The following is a 17,632-nucleotide window of genomic DNA, read 5'->3' as shown; positions in this document are numbered from 1 at the left end:
TATCAAGTGTGTTCATGTGTGTGTTTGTGGAGTATCTTAGTGTGAGAACATACTCCTGCTCTCCACAGTATTAAGCAAGATGAGCTGGCTGGCTGTAAAACTGGTGCTAGGTTTCATTGTAATGCTTCACAGTCCAATTTTATTTGTTATTCTTAGATCTGCTGGAGAAGGCCCATGTCATTTGCTGGAGTGCATGTTTTCCAAGGCCTCTGACACAACTTTCAAGAATTTGCTGCATGATCAGCATCTTGGAAAGACCAAGGGCTTTGAGAGAAGCCAAAGTCTTGAAAGGGCAAAGGCTATGGCTCACTTCTCTATGGTTCACTTTGCTGGTACAGTGGACAACAATATCACTGGCTGGATAAGGATCTCCTGAACAAATCACTTGCTCTCTAAATTAGCTTTGGGCAGCTTATCAGAAAATGAAGTTTACAATGTTACGCGAGGTGCAACAAGTTTGTAGTGACAAGTAATTAACTGTGTGTCTGTTTCACTTGGATCGAGGCTAATGTAGCTCACCATTACCATTCTCTCCATTCTATTCAGACTTCAGTATCTGGTGGACAAACTGTAGCTCAAAGCCAGGGCTTACAGGAGACAGGCTGAGGAGGCTGTAAGTCAACTACAATAAGATGACCGATCAGTTACAGTGTATTCATAATGACACCATTAACTGTCTGTAAACTGAATCAGTAAAACTCTCAACACATCACGGAAAGGAGCAGGTCAACACTCACATCCAGGATCAGGAAGGTCCAGCGCTAAGTTCAATGAGGCTAACAATGATATGCGTTACTATTGCCATTTGAAAACCTGAACGTAATGTGCCACTTTCTGGTGCACACAGGTGCTCAAAAGTATTATTATTCTTCTATACATTTTTTTATTTGGTTCTCTTATTTTCTGTCTACACAGCTCAGTCATTTTTACACCTTTCATCACCTATCATTCATTCATCCACCAAATTACTATGTGTTACTACAATTTCATTGGCCAAGAAGGAATTCTGTTTCTGTTTCTTAAAATAAGTCAAATGTGAAAGAAAGAACACAATTTGAATGATTGTTAATTCACAGCACTTAAACTAATGATACTGAAAAATCTGCAAACCTGAGGGCTAATTAGCTGATGTTAGTTCAAGTGTAGTTACTTTTGTCATGACTTTCAGATAATAAGAGTTCTGGTGTTAAGCCAAATAACAAACGCTATCTCTTAGCTTACCCTTCACGAAAACAAATATATTGATCAGCCATAACATTATGAGCACTGACAGGAGAAGTGAATAACACTGATCATCTGGTTATCATGGCACCTGTCAGCAAGTGAACATTTTGTCCTCAAGTTGATGTGTCAGAAGCAGGAAAATGGGCAGCGTGAGGATTTGAGCGACTTTAACCAGGGCCAAACTGTGATGGCAGTACCTATCAAAAGTGGTCCAAAGGGAGATCAGTGAACCAGAGACAGGGTCATGGGTGGCGACCAGGTGGTCATAATGGTATGTCTGATTGGTGTAGGCACCTCGTTCTGGCCTTAAAGGACCTTTAAACCTTACACTTTCACATGTTTCTTCGTGTGCGCAGAACGAAGGCAGACAGTCTTTCTGGTGACAACCACACATACACGCTCACAGACGCACACTTCCTTTGTGTTTAGTTCATTTTAGTTACGTTTTTTATTGTGTGTTTTTTCTTTTATTATCTTTTAATAAATGCTTTTGTATAAATGCTGGCCTCTTCTATGTAGAACTCCAAGTCCTTCCACTCAAACTATTGATGTGGTGATTTTGGTTGTTAGTTATTGATTAAATTATCGATCAGTATTTCATATTGATGGTTTAGTGTACGTTATGAGACTAAAACAACCAATTGTTTGCCAATATTTCCCTTCTTCCCTTAAGAGAAAATAGTGCCTACTTAAATCTAAAAATCAGCCTTCAGGTGCATAGACGGAAGACCAGTTGAGGACAAAAAACAAACAAAAAAGAAAAAATCTGATATTATTATTGAGATATTCCTGTCCAGGGAGTGACTTTTGTTTGATCATTTTATCTTATGTTGTGCAGCAGACACAATTTATTTTTATTAAGATTGCCATTAGAGTCTTTGAAGCCTCTGGAAATAGCATCAAAACAGTGGTAGTTGTTGTTAAATAACTTAACATTACTGCCTTTGTGAAAAAAGTTCTGTGTGCTCTATGACACAATTGTATTGCATAGGAGTAAGGAACAAACTTTGACGAAGTCTGGCTTAGAAAAGGTTTCAACATAAAATTCCAAATCAAATAAAAATTGCACATCTAGTAAATTCTTCTGCTGTGTTTTTGTTTCAAACAACACAGACGTCTGAACCACAATATCTTAGACCATGATATATTTATTTTATTGATGCCCCATATGTGCTAAATATTAACACTGTAAATTAGTGTTACAGAATAATGCAAAATAAAGAGAACATTTAATTTCCATCCCTTTCTCTATTGCTGACATCCTTTGAGTTTGTATTGCTGGGCCATGTCCTTAATGCCCGAACAGATAGCAGTGTGTTTCTGAGTTTGACACTCTGCCTCTGTGGGCCAGTACTCAATCCAGGTTCTCTCACCAAGTACATACTGATACCTGAGGAGAGCAAAGTGAAAAACACGTTGGGTCTTTATGTGGACAGCTATCTGTACTGAAATAAATCAAAAAGGGATGACCATAAAAATCAAGGCAAGTGCAAAGTTGTGTTTTTCCCTCAAAAAACAAAATTTAAAATACTGCATAAACTAAACTAAACTTGATTTACATGCAAGTATATGATTAATAACATAAAGCAGGCAAACATTAAGTTTCAATGCTGACATTATCACGAGGGAGGTAAACACACTGGACATACACAGACACAATAAACTTACGTTTGACTCTGTTCGTCAATGAAAATATCTCTGGATGTGCCCATGATAAGGTACGTTTTGCCTCTTCTTAGATCTAAAGCTTCTCTGCAGTGTGGATAACTGAGGAATATGCGCAGCTTACCCACAGGACCCACATCATCATTTCCTGTGATAGGCGATAGAAGAACATCAGAACATGCTTGAAGCAAAACTATGGTTTATTACAAACTGGGTTTTATGTTTGTAACACTTTTGTATCAGTTATGATACCATTGTAGTCACTAACTGCTGTGTTATGTGTATGTGTATGTGTATTAGTATCATCATGAGTGCTTTGGATAGGAAGCGCTGTGTCGCTCCTGATGGGCAGGTTGGCAACATGCATGGCAGCTTCTGCCATCAGTATATGAATGGGTGAATGTGACAGGTGTTATAAGGGGCTTTCTCATAAAATTCAGGGAAAGAAATACCTCATCTTTGAGGTACTTTAGGAAAAGCATCTTGGGAAAACAAACACTTGGGAAATTCAAAAGAAATAAAAACCCACCTTCTTTGATGACTTCCATTACCCGCACTGTGTAAATGTCAGTGGACAAACCATCTGTAAACTCTTGTAGTCTCACTTTGTACACTGTGGACAGACAAGTTGCAGATTGTTTGCTTAAATTCTCACTCACATTCAAAAACGTACACAAACAAACTCTTACCAAAATCTATTTTGCTGTTCACTTGAGTCTCACAGGTCTTAGCAGTGCGCTCATCATTACTGATGTTGTTCTTCTTTTGCATACTGCAGTTCTCTGGAATAGGCACAAAATAAATATGCAACCGATGAGCTGATTAAATAAGCACATGTGCATGTAAGTATGTGTGTGGATGAGTTGGGTGAGAACCTGTATCCAAGTCACACTTAAAGTATGTAAGTAAGTAATTTTTTAGCTCTGGCTGCTGCTCTGATTGTACAGGAACCTGCAGATGCGTGTTGCCTTTGACAGAAAGTTCTAATAACAACACTATAATGAATAATGCAACATGACCTAGGGTTGCCCCCTAATAGTCGGCTTATGATAGTCACTGACAAGAGTCTTGCCCTTTTCATTGGTCAGATAGTTTCAGAACAAAAACAACGCTCAGGATACAAAATGAATTTTGAAAAAAGCTAAATGTTTCCTCTAAACCAGCCCACTACCCTAAGCCCTGCATCACATTTCCCATTTAGAACTGTTAGAAAGGGCTTTAAATACCTAGGGGTCGAGATCACACCCGCTTTCTCCTCCCTCTTTACTAAGAACTTTGGCGTTTTATTTGAAAAATCTAAGAAAGACATGATCTTTCAAAATATTTTTTTAATTCATTGCACAGTAGCATATTATCGTTTATCTGGAATGGAAAACCACGCAGAATTAAAAGAAGTGCCCTTCAAAGACCTAAAAGGTTTGCTGGCCTGGCCCTACCTAAATTTAATCATTACTATTGGGCATGCAATATAAAGGTTATGTTACATTGGATGGAAAGAGACCAGGGTGGTAGATGTGAGGCCTGGGTGCAAATGGAAAAAGCCTGTAGTCCGCTTACCCTAAGCTCTGTACTATGTGCCCCGATGCCCCCTCCCTCAAACCAATTTCTCTCCAACCTGGTGGTCTATAACCCAATCAGGATTTGGTAACAATTTAGAAGACACTTCAAATTGCAGACAACATCTATACACTCTCCCATCAAGAATAATTAGAACTTTCCATCCTCTCTCGCTGACTCAACCTTTAGGATTTGGCACTCAAAGGGCATTAAATCCATCTCCAACTTATATGTGGATGGCAAACTTGGATAATTCGCACAACTCTCCGAACTATTTATTTATCATTACTAGGTATCTCCAGCTTAGGCAATTTCCAGACCTTCCACCGGATAATATGATCGATCATATTCTTTCATTGTCTCCATATCGTAAGGGTCTGATTTCCACTCTTTACAATAACATATGTGATATCATTCCTCACTCGCTACAAGATGTAAGGAAATCATGAATCATGGGAGAATTACCTTGGAGAGTAGATGACAAATGATCAATGGGAGACAGTGCTTAAATTGGTACATTCCTCTTCCCCTTGTGCTCAACACAGCTTAATACAACTCAAAGTTGTTTTGAAAGCACACTTGACCAAGGCAAGACTGGCGAAAATCTTCCCTAATGTGAATCCTTTATGTGCTTGCTGTAAAGGCCAACAAGCAGATCACATACATATGTTCTGGTCCTGCCCCAAACTCAGCACATTTTGGTCAACATCTTTAAAGCCTACAGTAAAATGTTCCAAAAAGATATTACTGGATTCACCCCTGAAACTCGCTCACTGGAAGGAGAAAACACCTCCCAGCTTTCAAAGATGAGTAAAAGATACCATGAACTTTCTGACACTGGAGAAAATCAGATACACCCTTAAAGGCTCCCTGCAAACCTTTAGGGAGATTTGGACCCCTTTCCTAGAGTATTATTATGAGGACTTACATATACCATTAAATGAGATACCATAATCAGAGTGAGGCGCGTGTTCATTTATTTATTCTGAGGTTTGTTTTGTTTTGTTGTTGTTACTTTTATTATCATTGAATGATTTTGCATTTGTTATTGCAATCCTTTTGGCAACCTGAATTGAACAAACCCAATGGACACTCATTCCTGCAGATTCGAACACTAAGGGGACAAGTGAGGATGAGTGAGAGGGTCTGGGAGGGGGTGAACTGGGTATAGTTTCCCAATTACAATCACTTGCTTGATGCAGCTACCATTCTTTTTTTTTAAAATACTTTCAACATATGCTGCAAATGAATGTACGAACTAATAGAAAATCAATAAAAATTGTTGAATGAGAACAAAAACAACATTAAAACTCAACACAGAGCGTCACTTACCTGTGCATTGCTGCATATGCTGACTGTATAGCTGCTGCCACTAGCTAGTTAGCAGTCCTATTAGCTGTCTGTACCTAGACTGGGAGCTTGAAGGAAAGGGGGAGTTTTAACACTACCAGCGTAGAAGCGGGGGTCCCAGCGGCGAATACTGAACCGGGCACACAGCTGATTTACAGCAGCTCAGACAAGGACGAGTTTGTAGCAAGTTATTTTGGAATTAACTGTTGACGTTATAGATCAATAAGTCTGCCAGTATTTGTTTTTGTGAAGTTGGAAGTTATTTTTCCATGTTTTGAAAAATGAAAGTGGTGTGATCTTATACTGTGTTAAACTAAACTAACTAAATGTTCAGTCTCCTTGCTGGATGTTTTGATACATTCCGAAAGTTTATTGCTTCTTCAGTTATCATTTCACAGACGGCTATGAAAATCTCTATATTTAAATAATTTAATTAATATCATAAACATGTGACGACTGGAGCGAAGCCTGCAAGCTAGTTCAGGCAGTCAACTCGAGCTGCGCTGATATACACACATGACATGCCTTATTCCATAATCACTAACCAAGCTAACCAACCTTCCAATCTGGCGATCTATTTAAACTGCACAGTTTCCCAGCTCTCCCTCTGCTCTGTCAATGCCGCTGTTGCCCTGCATCCATATTGCTGCTGCTGCTCTGTAAGCTATTGCTGCCTGCTGCGCTGTAAGCCCCACCACCACCCCAGCATCCACCTGTAAGCTCCGACTGGGGGTTAAGGTATTTGTGCAGCACTCCCCAATATCTCTATGTAAACATATCTGCGGGGAGTGATGAGGTTGGAACCTAGTCGCCAAAATCTAAATATGCCATACTGCTTTAATAAACATTTCAAACGTGAGTTGGTTGACAGAAATGCAGTTATCTAAAGACTACTAGTCGACTAGAAAAATCTTCCTAAATGACCATCTCCTTCACCTGATCTTAAAACAAGCAAATAATCACGAGTGCAACCCCCAAATCAGTGAGCAATATATGGTTTATCTCCTTTTGGCAAGAATTTCAGATGCAACAAATATATGTTTATAACAGACAGTTAAGGTTGGCAGTTCGACAACATCCTGTTTACCTTCAGCACATGTGCATACATCATTTCTACAGAGCCGCAGAAGCTGTCCGGCTCTCCTCTCTGGATGGTAGAACTTTACACAAGGTGTTGCTGCAACAAGAAAGAAAGATATTTTAAAAATATTTAATGCCAATTGCAGGATTGTAGCTATTTTAAAATGTACATTGTTTTAACTCGAAATTTTAATAATGCAGTATTATTAACCCTGCCCTATTCACTGAAATCTATTGGAAGCACATACTTGTCATTAAGCTCAAAAGTGGCAAACTGTCTGTGTGTCAGAGAAAAGGGCAACATACAGTATGTTTCTGGCTGTCTCTGAGACGTACTGTATTGATGGTTGGGTTCATAGACAGACACAGCAGCTGGTTGTAAGACACCCACTTTCAGCTTCTGATGCATCCTAAACATGATCTCCTCTGGTCGTGTGTGAGACACCTGGGGAAAAAAAATGTAAATGTAAAAAAAGGTGAGGTAGAGATAAAGAAATTAAGAACAAAGCAGAGAGAAAAGGGGATAGGAAGAAAGAGTATTGTCTTACCTTGTCCAGGTAAATGATGAGTGAGCCTCTTTCTGACTGGACAGTCTTCATGTTATATTTTGAAATAGTACGGGCACGTCCTTTGGACAACTACACAAACACACACACACACACACACACACACACACACACACACACACACACACAACACAAGTTTGTATGTTTGTGTCCAAATATTAAAACACATCTTTGAGATCTTTGTGTGCATGTATATGTGTGTATGTCCTACTAAGCTCAGGTCATTTGTGTTAACGGTGAAGCCAGTTAACAAGCCAATATCCAACACTGTCATGGTTGCGTCATGGTCCTTGTCCTTATACCTGTAGAGAATGTGGGCAGAATACTATATAGCTATATACTGAAATTAAAATATAATAAATATAATATACATTTAAATAAGTTGACAAAAACATTATTTTGTGGCAACATTTATTGTCTCTTTCCTTCTGAAAAAATAAAATAATTGGAAACAAAAAAGTTATTAAAATAAGAGTGGGTAACAAGGAAATCAGCGACACAATGCAATTAAAAACAATTACAGCACTGAAAAGAGAACAACAAAAACAAATTGAGAATCAGAACCAGAGTGAATTGAGAATCAGAACCAAAGAAAATTGAGAAAGAAGAGAACAATAGAGTGGGACTGGTCAAAGAATGTTCTGTATAAAGCCATTTGATGTAATGACTTTTTCATTGTACTTACAAAACCTCTATTCTCAGTTTATATATCTTCTCATCCTCATCCATTTTCTCTGCAGGAACAAAACATTATATGAGCATAAAATGTTTTCTCATAAAATAGCGAAAGGATGTGCAAAAGTAGACATTTACCTGGAATGAGCTGCACTGACATATTAAACCTCTGACAGTCCTTTTCTTTAGGCAGAGCGTAATACAGCGACACCATCTGTCACACAGACAAAAGTGCATGTAATATGGGATAAGGTAATAGGCAACCATCTTAACAATAGGTAAAAAAGAAAAATCTCATCTAAGATTCAAAACGGACACATCAATAAACAACAGATGTAGGAAGTACTTAAAAAAAATACTACTTACTGTCACTGTTGCTTCTCCTGTGCCCGTGGCAGTCACTTTCACATCCTGATTTATATCCTTGATCTGTCGGGATTTAAATATGCACAAACACACACATGTGGATCAGCAGAAGAAACAAACAAGTGAGGATATTAATGAGCCACTGTGTGTGTGTGTGTGTGTGTTCTCACTTTAGATGTTCTTGTGGTAAAGTGATTTTCAATGTTAAAGTTGTACTTGTCAGTCTTTGACCTGCCTGGCAACAATATGTCCACATTCAGATCATACTCTTTTTCTTTAGGACTGGCCCAGTACTCAGCAATAGCCTCGTACACCATTATGGTGGCCTGGAGTACCACAAAGACAAGTCAAATAGTGCTACAGAAACATAACATTGATAGAGATAGAGAATGAGAGGTCTGCGTTACCTGAGTTGATTCATAGCCTCCATTCACTCTCCCTTGTTTGTTGAACCATCTGACAACAGGTCTGGCTTCTTCAAAGGCCTTTATTAACAGAGGACAAGGTTGGAATATTTGAGTTTGACTGCATTACATTTTTAAAAATGATGATAGTGAAAACAGAGAATACATTGTTATAGCTTTTATATAACAGAAATATCATTACCATCATATATGGTTATAGTCAATGGCAGTTTCTACACTTTGGATTTCTGGGCCAATTTTTACTCTATGTGCCTTATTTTAGCAAAAAATACACAACAAGACATTTTCTCTTAGATTGATTACTAGATTGTAACAAGTTGCAAGTGGATTTTGCCTCTATAGTAAAATAAATAAAATGGCTGCTTAGGAGGGAATATTGACAGTATATAATTAGTTGACAGAGCTTCTGGGTCTGAGATGTGAGGCCAAAGCGCATGTACCTTAAACCTTCATTTTTCCCAAATGTGATTTGTGGTCACAATTGCTAGTTTTAAGTCTTCTTCCATACAGCATTATGTTTATTTAGTAAATCATGGCCCCATTTAGAGTGAAATAGATAATAGCATTATGTATGCTTTTGGGTGTCAATGTTTTCTTACTGAATTGCCTATTTCTTGCCTAAAATGTTTTCAGAAACATATTTTAGCACCCTATTTATCTGTAATACGAGAAAGTGTGTGACCAGGCAAGTCCCCATTGTTTCCTGTTTTGGAAGAGTCGAAACCAAGTGCAGCCAATAAGCGCAGCTCAACTTTATTTATCTATACTGTGTATCATTATGTTCTTTGGAAAATGACCAGCAGTGATGTCATAGGGTCTTTTGAGTCAGGAAAAAGCCTGTCTTCACAAACCTCCTGCCCTTTAGTGTGGTACCATGAAAGATGACTCTACTGAAGGTTTTATGGCATGACATACCGATGACACAGGTAGGATACAGGTAACTGAGGCATGCTCACCTCGGCCTTGACCAGAGCCAGAAGAGCGTAAGCTGTGGCCTCCAGTGTGAACACACGTCCCATAGGTACCTGCCAATGGGACAACTCTAAAAGATAAACAGATGAATGTTTATATTAGTATACTGACAAGCCAGGATATGTAGCCTAATGCAGTGGACAGTACATTTAACAACAAAATAGCAAGAGTGTTTCTTTACTAAACTTTTTTACTTAATATCATTATCTCTTCTATACACTGTTTCTGAATATGTGCATATTGTTGTATGAGGAAACCTGGGGAAGCAAACTTGTAGAGGATATCCAGGTTCAGTTTGTTTTCATTGGCCAGGGCGTAGGATGTCATGGCAACAGCATATGGGTTGGTGAGGCTGGGCAGACGCTTCTCCAGGTAGGCCACTGCTTTGTCTATACTGCCTGGCAGACTCTGGACAGTAGAAATAGAAAGGACAAACAAAGGAGAATCAAGGTAGAACAGAGAGATAGCAGGGATACTGGTAGAAAGGCACAGGACAAAATTGACAGGTCACCAGTCTATCACAGGACTAACACATATATTAACACTGGGTTATTATTTGGTAATTGCAATATAATAAACAATTAAGGACTGGTATGTTAGAGCCATTTTCACTTTCATTAAATTACTATTGTTTGATTGTCTGATTACATTTTGATTGATTTGAGAGTTAAGTGTCTTCCCCTGCTTGTCTTTAATATCCACAGTGGGTGTGGTGGGGCAGGAAAATACACCACTTATGTACAGATAGGTGACAATTTAAGGGAAGACATCACACAAACCTCCCAATCTCTGAAACCCTCTCCATTCTCCCCTTCGTGTTCAACTAATTCACACCATTTTGATTCTCATGAAACCATTCAATGACCCCTTGTGTCCTGTATGAAAACATCTGCATTTGTCATATTTCTCCAGTCATTCATTCATGTTTTTCCATTAATGGATGGTTAGACAGGGGTATAGTGTTTTGACCACAAGAATGTATGTTGATTAATGTTTTTACACAGCACATCTGGATGGCAAAATAAATATTATGTGATTTAACGTAACCAGAATCTCAGAAATTGTGTGGAAACAAATCAAAGTGAGTCCGAAACTACAGCTCCCCCCGATGGAATAGGCAGTGGCTATTCTTTTAATTTGAAGCCACAATAGACCCTAGGAAAAGCTTAAACCTTCTCTCACCTCCAGTTATACTGAACTTCATTAGTTACAGTTACTCTTGTGGTGTAGGGTCGGTAAATGAAGAAAAAAACCAGGCGAGTGAAAATGGAAACATTTTATGCAGGTGAGGTACTCACATTAATAGTGGCAGTACAAATCGTGCGTGACTCCTGCATGGCAATGAGGCAGAAGGCAGTCATGGAGGCGTCTGAATCTATGCCTTGCACGTCACCCTACAAGCGCACATACAAAACACAAACGTGGGTAAATCAATATCAAAAATCAGTTTATTCAGATGACAGTGACATGTAATGTTTTTTAATATGGTCTTCTGTTTTGTGCCAAGTTCGAGACTGATGAAATCAGGGCACGCACAATCATCTCTCTGTGGTACACCGTTCCATCTTCTCTAAACAAGCCGTTAGATTGCTGTGCATTGAGAATCAGAAACCTGACAGCATCACAGATCACGCTGCTTTGCACGGCCACCAGATTTTTGGCCATGGCAAACACTTTGGCAACATAAGCTGTCAGCCTTGGAGAGAAGAGGAGAGGAGGTGTAATAGTATACTTTTATGAAATAAATTAATCCCCACATAGACAGAATCTACGTTATGGGAGGATGTGCAAGCATTTATGTATGAGTTCATTCGTGTTGACAGGCCTCACCAGGTGCTACTGTGCTGATTTTGATAAGCAGCAAAAGACCCGTCATTTTTACGGTAGGCAAGCTGATTCTGGTAACCTACATAAAGCAAACACAAAACCATTTACCGACTGCAATTCAACTCTATTGAATCTGTACTAAAAGCCAGTTTGAGTAGCACTTTTAAATGAGGTTGCTTGTACTGCTGTCTACCAAAGTATCTAAGCTTTATATGTTACAAATAAGGGCCTTAAACAAATATCTCTAGCATCTGTGCTCATGAATGCATTTGTGTGAGCCCACCGGTGCTGATGTGTTGGAGGGCTTCTTTACGTTTCTCAATGTCCACAGGTTCCCACAGGTTGGTTTTGTCCAAATATGTGGTTGCAATGACAGGCAGGGTCATGTGGATCATGTTCTCCTCTCCACAGCCTGAGGGCTGGTAGATCAGACTACCCATTAATTTCCCTTTAATTTCATTCTCAAGCTTATTTGATTGATCTCTTCCTGCAAACATTTCCACAAGTGAGGTCATAATTTGTGACAAAAACCATTCACATTTATGCAGAAGTAATACCACAGGCGCGTTACCACAAGGCATGCCATAAACAAATCTCACCTGTCACAGAGATCTGTGTGCTAGTCGGTGTGTTTGGAACAAAATCCTTTATAGGAATTCTACTGTTGATAATTTCTACTTGTTTGCCATCTAAAGGGTAGAACATTAGTTGGGATTAATTCACAAAAAATAAACAGGTAACATTTTAATTAACAGGCCAATAATAATATACAAATAACAATAACAAATAGTATAAGTAACAGGTTGCTTCTATTCAGTATTCATTGAGTAATTGCAATTTTACAACTTTGGTTAATACTATTATGTAGTTAATGGCCTGTAAATGAAAATGTTACAACAGATACTATAATGACTGTTTTTTCTCTACAGCAGCTGCTTAATGAGGAAACTCACCTTCACTTATTTTTGAAGGGTGAAGAGTTACAGTCTGAGGAAATTTAACCAGTATGCCTTCTGGCTGAAAAAAAAAAAAAAACAGTTAGGACAAACATGAGGGATCACAACTATTTTTGAGTAAACTTTTTTGACTGTACTTCAAACCTTTTTTCTAAAAAACTTTTTAGTTCCCTGAATTGTGAATGAAACCTAACTAGCAGTTAAAGGTACCATGTAATGTTTTTGACCCGTAGTGGCGCTATGGAGCAATACTTTTTTACAAGTGAGTCTTTTTGTAGCGTGTACATGAATGCGGATGCACATGCACCTGCTCAAGGATGTGGGAATTTGATACACACATTCCTGACACTAATTTCACATTATTCTGATGCTGATAAACAGACACTGGTAGTAACACATGAAGAAGTGTAGCAATGCTGCAAAGAAAGATAAGGAAGAAAAAAACAAGCAAACATGCATGTAAACACTGCATTCATTTATATATTGTATATATATTTAAATCTCTGTTGTGTCATTGTGTGTCAGTGTTTCACAAGGAAGTAAATACATTTATATCACGAGTGCCAGACTTGACAGACTTCAAGGACAATGCATTTTGGTGAGAAACAGTAAATGTTAATGTAGTAGTTTGTTTACAAGAAAATCTTACATGGCACCTTTAAGCTACTTGTATAAAAGGCTTTTATTTTGAAGGTGCGTTTAGCTGTGGAACTGTGAGCCGAGTCGACGGACTTTTTTCCTTTTCTGCCTTTTACACTTTGACACACTTGTAGGGACTTTTAGTATATTTCGCCTTCAACTATGGTTGTTTTGTTTGGAGTGTGTTTTATTGTGCTACTCCGACTGTTAAGTGGATGCAAGAAGTAAGTATTGTTTCTATGTTGTGCTAATTATGACGCACCTCGTTAACTCTCATGTGTGTTTTCCCGCCGATAGGTAACAGATGTCCGTTGTTTAACATTGTTTATGAGTATAATGTGAATGCTGATGTTTGTGAGTGGTTTGAGGGTCCAATGAGCTAGAAGTTGGTAACTTGACATAGTTGGGGTGGTTAATTGCTCAGCAGGGGGCCGACATGTGCGCCATGTGCCATTGTTTATGTAATACCCAGTTTAGCCAGTAGATGGAGCTATTGGACCAGTTAACCTATTATTATGGTTAATATGTATTATGATACATATTAATATGTTAATATGTCACTATTATTGTTGCACATGTACAGGAGAGTTGTGTATATTTTTCTGCTTATGTAAACACTATTTTTCTGCTTATGATGGTGATAATGTGATTTATTATTATCATTATTTCCAGAACTGTGACAACACTGAGTGTTCAATAAATCACCGCAGTCATCAGATCTGCCGGCAAAGAAGACATATCCTGTCCTCATTCCTGTGTCCTGACCGTCACCGCATCTTGTTTGCTGTATAAACCTAAACGAGCTAGCATTAGTCCTTCCCTCACAAACACTACTGGCCTTGAAGTGGAGTGAACCAGAATAGCTGGTCGGGGTTAAAAAACACACATCAAGAGATTTGACTGGATTGCTCAAAAGTGGGCGTGGCTAAGTGAATATGGAGATAATCAGGACAGAGATGTCTGTCCTGCTGGTTTTAGGTGACTGCCGACACTTATTGTACAGATAGAGAAGGCCTAAATACATTATCATCTAGCTGTGGACAACAGAAGAAAAGCTCTGAACCCACTACATGGAGCATATTTCTCTTACCACCACTTGCAGCATCTTCATGATTCCATCATTGAGCATTGAGTCTTTAACAGCTGCTTTGACCTGAATGCGATATTGTCCTTCCCTTGTGGGAATAATGATGAAGGGGACAGATCGTGTCGTTCTGGACCCAACTTTAACCTCCTGTCTGTATAATGCACGCTTAGAAGCTGCACTGCACACATGTGCCTCCTCAATCAGATCCACACGCACCTTAAAAATAAGACAAAGATAAAAAGAGGTATATGTTGTTGATCAAAGTAAAAAACCCTGCATAAAGTGAATCATTATTTAACATAGACACACACAATATATATATTTCAGATGACTATCTGACGGGCAGACCACAGTTTGTGAGATTAAAGAATTGTGTGTCTGACCGTCTGATTAGTAACATCGGGCCCCCCAGGAAACTACTTCCTCTTCACCACCTACACTGCAGACTTTAAGTATTGCACTGAGTTGTGCCATCTGCAGAAATACTCTGATGACATGGCTATCGTGGGGTGTGTTGAGGGTGGGAGGGAGTCTGAGGGAAGGGACCTGGTTGACCGCTTTGTGAAGTGGTGTGGGGAGATCCACCTGCTGCTGAATGTGGCAAAGACAAAGGAGATGGTGGTGGACTTCAGGAGGAACAAGCCCCTGCCCTCTCCTGTCAGCATCGATGGGACAGATGTGGACATAGTAACAAACTACAAGTACCTGGGTGTCACACTGAACAGTAAACTGGACTTGTCCACAAACTCACAGGCCATCTACAAGAAGGGCCTGAGCCGGCTTTACTTCCTGAGGAGGATCAGGTCCTAAATCATCATGTTGATATTATGTATCACATTTATACAATATATTATTATTATATTAATAATAATAATGTTGTTGTAATATTACAATATATAATGTATATTTTTATGTATATATTTTTTGTATAGTCAAGTATCTATTATACATATGCTATATATCATCATATCTAATGTATATATGTATATATATATACAAATTATTATTATTATTATTATTAATAATAGTATTATTATTATTATTATTATTATTATTATATACTGTTATTAACAATAACACTACCTTCCTACCTTCATATCATCAGTACTGTTACCACCATCTTGCAACTACAACTTATTTGCACATTATCTATTTTTTTATCTTTTCTACCTCAGTGCTTTATTCTTTTGTTGTATTTTATTCTATTGTTGTATTTTATTGTATTTGAATGTACCTGGCTGCTATGACGACCCAATTTCCCTTCGGGGATTAATAAAGTCTATCTAATCTATCTAATCTAAGTACTCTGTATTATTACCCAGAGAATAACAATAATGCTATTTATGTCTAATGTTGTGTCCGCTTGCTTGAATGACCCAGACTTACAATAGCAGGATCAGGGCTGTAGTTGCAGAGTACTGCTTTAACTTCCAGCTGCTCTCCACGGACAGCAGTGTAGGGCAGCTTTAGCTCAATGAAAAAATCCTTCCGGACTATTATCTCTAATGGTTCAGCCACACAGATACCTTAAAGGAAACAAGTAAGCAACAAACAAGGCTTGAAAGATAAAAAAGGAAAAAAAGGGGTAACTAAGTAAGACTGAGTTTAATCATTGAATACTCACCGTGAGTTCTTGACAGACTAATGGCAGTGAATTGCCAGGTTGTGATTGAATCTTGCAAAGGAACATTTTTCACAACTGATGTGGTGTCACTGAAACAAAGAAAAGAGGCAAAAGGCAAAATTTAAGGTTATAACTGTATTTATTTGTGTGTATAGGTTTCAATTGACTCACCAGTTTGGTGTTTGTCGAGGGCAAGCAGGCAGTTTGATATCTGTCCACAGCCAACTTTCAGGAAACTTGGTGCGAGAAACTATTTCATTGGTGTCCATGTAACTGTCATCCTCCTCACCTAAAATGTCATAGAATAGTTACTATGGTAATTTTCATTAATTTCTAACTACCAGTATCGCTCTATTTCATGTCCCTATCTCTTACTGCGAGCAAGTTGGAGGTTGTCCTCCTTCCTCTCAGCTCGCTGGCTTTCCATCTCCTTACAACAATGCAGGAAAGCCTCGACACAAGCTGCACCGTCTGTGATGTACTCGCTGCGCCTCTCACAGGTGTATGAAACCGGAATGTTCCTAATGCCATCCAGGCAACAGTCACGTTGCAGTTGGTCTTCATATTGACTTGCTAGAGGGTTACAGAGGAGAGACAGATGTGAAAAGGTATGGAGTACAAGCAATGTTGCCAGACTGGACTGAAAATGAGTAGCTCAATCAGAAGCTAAAACCTGCTTAAGTGCTAAAAGTAGCTACATTTTTAATAATCATTTAAAATAAGGTTGTATACTGTTTTGAATTGGGCAAACTTAAATCAACAGGAACTGTACATTTATGATATAAGTCACAAAGACGAAGAGAAAATGTTAAATGTTAGATGAAATGTTAAACATTGTCACACATATGAATAGACATACGTTTTTACAAATCTAATCACAGACCTATGTCAGAATAGTCATTGGAATGTTTCACGATTGCAGTGGTTTTGAACCATTCCCTCCACTTACTATCTTGCCATCACATTTTAGCTCGTAACTAACTACACTAACGCTACACGCTATGCACAGTAAAAAGTAAGAAAAAAACAAGTCTTACATTACATTTCAGCGATCTAGTTAAAGTATTTTCATTTGATATTTTGTAGTATTTTAATAGTATTATATGTTTTTATTTAATTGAAAATACTATATCAGAGATTCCTCCACATACCACTAGAGGCAGGTTGGATACCATAGCCTCTCTATGAGCTGCAGGTAAAACTCATTCACTCACAGGATCATGATTCGCGCAAGCAAATTACGATGTCTGCCTTCATGTGATTCTGATGATGCTTGAAGTTCAGAATGAGACAGTAAGTACTGTGCTAGTTATATTTGATTCATTGTGTCAAGTCAACGAGTGTGAAATCTGGAATCAGCAAATTCATGCTTAAATTAGGGCTGAAAAACAATTTTGAAGTGAACAACCTCTGACCTTATAGTCAAAAGTGTCACCAGTTTGTGACCAACTGTGAAACATGGTCACAATCTCTCCTCTTGTTCCTGAGTTATGGTGTTGAATACTGGCCAGAAAAGTGTTTTTCTAGGGCCTTATAATGTCACAGTGAAACTGACCTTTGACCTTTTGGATAAAACATGGCATTACTTCATCATTCTTAATTTTTCCCATTTAACTGTG

The 17,632-nt window shown here is 38.4% G+C and overlaps 1 protein-coding gene and 1 pseudogene across 1 annotated transcript in view; one reads left to right on the top strand and one right to left on the bottom strand.

Annotated features, from left to right (window-relative positions):
* LOC127354388 (myosin heavy chain, fast skeletal muscle-like) overlaps nucleotides 1-17,632 on the top strand; it is a 142,038-nt gene that overhangs the window by 22,540 nt on the left and 101,866 nt on the right. The window lies entirely within an intron of this gene.
* LOC127354391 (complement C3-like) overlaps nucleotides 2,355-17,632 on the bottom strand; it is a 28,835-nt pseudogene continuing 13,557 nt past the window's right edge.

This window comes from Dicentrarchus labrax, unplaced genomic scaffold (genome assembly GCF_905237075.1).
Source record: "Dicentrarchus labrax unplaced genomic scaffold, dlabrax2021, whole genome shotgun sequence".
In the NCBI taxonomy this organism is placed as follows: domain Eukaryota; kingdom Metazoa; phylum Chordata; class Actinopteri; family Moronidae; genus Dicentrarchus; species Dicentrarchus labrax.
The sequence above is the reverse complement of the archived record's forward strand: the minus strand, read 5'-3'. Positions and strand labels throughout refer to the sequence as shown.